At 44.1% G+C, this 5,367-nt stretch overlaps 1 non-coding gene across 1 annotated transcript; it reads right to left on the bottom strand.

The window, feature by feature from the left end:
* Positions 1 to 2,082: 2,082 nt before the first annotated feature.
* On the bottom strand, positions 2,083 to 2,301 carry LOC125619255. Its single transcript, XR_007350748.1, has one exon. It is a non-coding gene; the product is annotated as a small nucleolar RNA U3 (small nucleolar RNA).
* Between the last annotated feature and the right edge of the window lie 3,066 nt (positions 2,302 to 5,367).

The raw sequence follows: 5,367 nt of genomic DNA, 5'->3' as shown, positions 1-5,367 counted from the left end.
AACAATCGGTATAGATTCCTTCCTGAGGATAACCTCAGAGCCCTGGACAATGTTGAGTGATGATATATTCATCCAAACATCAAAAAAGGACCCGATTTCAGTGGTGCATGCCTGCAATCCCAGCAGCTTGGAAGGCTGAGGCAGGAGGTTCAAGATTTCAAAACCAGTGTCATCATCTTTGTGAGGCCCTAAGTAACTTAGCAAGACCCTGTCTCTAAATAAAATACAAAAAAAAAAAAAGGGTTGGGAATGTGGCTCAGTGGTTAAATGCCTCTGAGTTCAAGCCCCAGTACAATGGCCAAGCATGGTGGCAGATGTCTGTAATCTCCAGTGACCTGGGAGGCTGAGGGACAAGTAATGCAAATTCAAGGCCAGTCTCAACAATTTAGGGAGGTCCTAAACAACTTATGGAGACTTGCCTCAAAATAAAAATAAACCGGTAGGCTTGGGATGTGACTTAGTGTTTAAGTGTTCCTGGGATCACTGATCAGAACCTCCCTCTGTCCCCCCAAAAAAGAAGCAAGAAGTTGCCAGGTGCAGTGGCGCACACCTGTAATCCCAGCAGCTCAGGAGGGTGAGGCAGGAGGATTGCGAATTCAAAGCCAGCCTCAGCAACTGCGAGGTGCTAAGCAACTCAGCGAGACCCTGTTTCTAAATAAAACAAAAATACGGCTGGGGATGTGGCTCAGTGGTCCAGTGCCCCTGAGTTCAATCCCTGGTGCTCCCCCCGCCCCCGCCAAAAAAGAAGCAAGTAGTTGGTTTTCCATTTTTTCTTTTCTTGCAGTAGAGGGGATCAGCACGATAAGGAAGGGCTCTGCCATTGAGAGAAATCCCCAGGCCAGATCTTTTATATTTTCATTGAGTCTGAGTCTTGCTAAGTTGTCAAGGTTGGCCTAGAAGTTGCAATCCTGCTGTATCAGCAGGATCACTGATCACCAGGGCACCTAGGCTTGGTGTGGAGCCACTTCAGTTCCACATCTGACTGACTCAGGACCAGCATGTTCCTCAAATGTTTCTATCCCACACCAGGTGCCCTCCTGGGATCCTGCAATTTTGGTCCCTGCTGTTCACCTCGTCACAGTTACAGACCATTCCTGTGTCTTCATGGTGGAGAGTCCTCAGGTGAGACAAATGGAAAAGGGGGAAGAGAGAAAGTGCTGCTGCTACCAGCAGAGTCCATCTGAAAATGAGGCCCAGTCCCTGGGACACTAGCAGGGCCACTAGATGGTGAGAGGAGAGAAAGACACAGGATGGGTGGGGAGGGGCAGATGATCTGTTGAAATGAATCAACTGTTACCTGTTCTCCGATAACCTGATTTAAGGGTAGGGGAATCCTTCAAATAAAGTTAAGAGATGGGGGTTTAATCTGGAGATTTGCAACATTTCATTGCGGTAACATCCTAGAAAAACTTAACCTTTTATAGCAACATCATCCAAATACCTTAAAATGTCAGTGAGCTGGGAAGAGGGTTGTTACATCCAACAAGTAACCATGGAAATAAGTGTGGCTTGCCCTAGGTCACACAACAACTCCCTGGTGAGTCTAGGGTGGGTCCCAGGCGTCTCTAAGTCCTTTCCTTCTTGCCATAATGTATTCAAATACTCCCCCTGTTCACACACCCCTCTAGGAGAGGAGTCACAGTACTGAACATGAGAGATGGAAACATTTCTTCCTTGGGGCTTTTATTTCACAAGGAGAAACACACACACACACACACACACACACACACACTGAACTGCAAGTTGTAGTAGGTGCCATGTATAGACCCAAGTTAGAAAATCATAGTGTGTGGACTGGGGATGTGGCTCAAGCAGTAGCGCACTCGCCTGGCATGTGTGCCTCCCCGGTTCGATCCTCAGCACCACATACAAAGATGTTGTGTCCGCCAATAACTAAAAAATAAATATTAAAAAAAATTCTCTCTCTCTCACTCTCTCTTAAAAAAAAAAAAGAAAATCATAGTGTGGAGTAGAGGTGCTCTAGGTGGTCCTGTCAGGACATATCCCTTTCTCTTTCTTTGTTTCTTTCTTCCTTTCTCTTGTTCCCTCCCTCCCTGCCTTCCTCCCTCTTTCTTAGTGGAAAGCTCTCATATACATTTCCCGCCTCTCAGCCTTCCAAAGGAAGGGAGAGAAGAACAGACAACAATAGCAAAAGGCAGTTGCAGTAAAGTATCACCAAGAGCTGCCTTCACCCTCAGGAGGGAACTCTGGGCCTCTTTCTCATGGTTTCTGGCACTCTGCAAGGTCAGAGAAATTTCTCCAAGGATGAACAATAGAAATGATCCCTGAAGTCACAGTCTTAGGTCAGGTTCCTCTCCATAAGAGCCATATAAGCAGTCAAGTGGATCCTGGCAAGGGGTGATGGGAGCAGAGCCTTCTGGGCCCAAAAAAAAAAAAAATGGCAGGTTCTGGGACCCCAAAGCAGGAGGGACAAGAATCGGATAAAGTTGTGATGCATGTGAGAGGTAGGACTGGCAAAGGTGAGGGAAGAGAAGGAGCAGGGTGAGTAGGGAGAGTGTCAGGTGTGGGAGGAGCAGCTGGTGGGATGGTGGTTGATGGCAGAGTTGGGGAAGCTTGGGAGATGCAGGGGGCAGCAGAGAATCCAGAGCCCAGTTTGACTCTGGATATGTTAAGTCTCAGAGGCCCATTGGATATCCACAGGGAGGTGTCATTGAACAGTTGAGTGACTATAAGCCTGACACTAGGAGGAGAGGCCCAGGATTGGAGATAATGATTTGAGAATCATTAGCTATAGAAAATGTATAAAATCACCTCAAAGAAGAGAAGGGAATGTTCTGGAACATTCTGGAATGTTCCAACATTTAGAAGGAGGAAGCAGAAAATGACATTGGGAAGAAGTGCCCAGTGTTAGAGAAGAAAAATCGAGTAAGGGTAGTTTCACTGGAGCCCCCCACCCTCCCCCCCCCTGCAAAAAAAAATGTGTTTTCCAAATGGACCAGGGCAACTCTGTTGAATCCTGCTCGGGGAGTATGGACAATGAAGACCTAGTCGTGTCCGGCAAATCTAATAGCAAGTTTATGAGCTTCTTAACAGGAGTTTCACAGGTCTAGTCTGGGCTGAAACATCAATGAAAGATGAATGTTAGGTTTCAAGATCACAGAATAGAGAAGTTTTCTTTCCTGGCTCTTCCAAGGCATGAATCCAAGAAAACAGATAGGCAGCTCATTAGCAGGTGGATGAATAAGAAAAAAAATGGTGGGAAACTTTGCGGGAATTCAATACTGGACATTCAAAGCAGATCAGGGACTCAGGAGGCTGGAGATAATAAAATAAGAAAGAAATACCCAGCACCACCCCTAGTGCCCCTACAAGAGGCACCAGCCAGAGTGGTCCCTCCATGAGGAAATTGAGGGATAAGAAAATTAAAGGAACATGAATTTTTAGGAGGCCTAAAAGACAATTCCCGACTAACCTGAAGGGCATGCTGCACAATATCTTTGTGCAGGAATGAAGCTGCATGTCTCCTGGCTTTGTGTGGAGGACAGAGGAAGGAAACTTTTGCAGCTGCAGTGTGGGGACTCGCAGCTGGGGGAGCTGATTCCTAGCAAACTCAAGTTTGGCTCAGAATGCAGGCCTGACAAACACACACTGCATGACATAGCATGTGCCTAAGTGACCAGGAGAAAATCAAACATGGAGATAGGTTTACACTGATGAATACTAACGGTGGAAACCCACCTTGCTCTTCCCCTCCTCCTCCAATCTGGCTACTTACAGGACCAGCTGGAAGAGACAAGCCTGGACAGAAATTCAAAAGGGTGGAGGTGGGAGAGATTGAGTTTGGAGACTGAACAGAAGAACGGTAAATGGGGGTTTTGCAGATGACTGACTGGAGTAAGAATTGGCTCCTCCACCACACGAGTGGAACCCAGGGGAGTTCCCTGGGGTGTAGTCTTTGAGTGTGGACTGGCAATTGCTGGGACCTATTGGTGTGCTGATTTAAAATCTCCAGACCAACTGGCATTCAGCAAAGGACCGGGAGCCTGCCTAATCCTAAATCCTGCCTCCAGGATTTCCATCTACATGATTACCTCTCACTCTAGCAACCCTACCTTGGGAGCAAGCATCACACTCTAGACCACCCAACCTAACACAGTTGAGAAGGGAAGCTGAGAATCTATTGAACTCCAATGGAAATAATTCTTTAACTTTTCATCAAGATCTTTTTTCTTTTTTTTCTGTTTCATTGTGACCTTAATGGTTCCTGTGTGGAGACCAGTAATTTAATTATGGACTCTCATGGCTCTGTTGCACTGGGTTCTGCCTGTGCAAAAGTGTAGGTCAAGATGGCACAGCCAGAGGAAACTCTGTGTAAAGGCAGGAGTTATCAGTCAAGGCCTTAAGTTTGGACACCAACTCCCAGGGATAAGAATTCTGAGAAAAACAAGATGACCCTAATGACTCACAGTTCTCCATATTCAAATTATCTGCTTTACTGAAACTTTCCTCCAAATAACCTTTTGATAATGAAACTTATATAATAAAAGTGCTGAGGTATCTCTGAGTTAGTCTTCCCCTATTAGGGGTTGGTTGAACCACCGGGCCCCACCTTTTTCTCTCTATGTGTGTCTGTTTTTCTTTTCTTCATCCCCCACCACCCCTCATCCAGTCTCTAAAGTAATGGGCACAACATTCATGGACACTTATACTCATTCATATTTGTTAATTTTCTCATTTCTAGCATGTTAAAATCCAGTTATTTTTCATGGATCAGTTTTATGAGGACTATGATGTTTGATAAGTATATTTCAATTTGATTTTGCATTCTTTTATTTTTATATTTATTTTTAAATATTTTTCCTTATGTATATTTTTTCTCACTTGTCTGTTTCCCTTGATTATCTTTCACTCTTTTCTTCTGCTAACATCAAATTTCTATTGTTTTCACTTTGAATCTTCCATTAATTTTTTACTTCTATCTTTTCTCCTCCTCCTTCATAACCATCACATCCTACATGACCTCTGTTATCTCCTTGTTCACCATTTGAAATTGTAAACCATTTTGCAAACTTTCTATTTTACTTTAGATAATAATTGATCATGTCATTTCTTTTTTTTATTTTTTATTTTTTTGGAAAGGGAATATTATTTTTTTTATTGGTTGTTCAAAACATTACAAAGCTCTTGACATATCATATTTCATACATTAGATTCAAGTGGGTTATGAACTCCCATTTTTACCCCAAATACAGATTGCAGAATCACATCGGTTACACATCCACATTTTTACATAATGCCATATTAGTAACTGTTGTATTCTACTACCTTTCCTATCCTCTACTATCCCCCCTCCCCTCCCCTCCCATCTTCTCTCTCTACCCCATCTACTGTAATTCATTTCTCTCC

This window comes from Marmota marmota, unplaced genomic scaffold, assembly GCF_001458135.2.
Source record: "Marmota marmota marmota unplaced genomic scaffold, marMar, whole genome shotgun sequence".
NCBI lineage: Eukaryota > Metazoa > Chordata > Mammalia > Rodentia > Sciuridae > Marmota > Marmota marmota.
The sequence above is the reverse complement of the archived record's forward strand: the minus strand, read 5'-3'. Positions and strand labels throughout refer to the sequence as shown.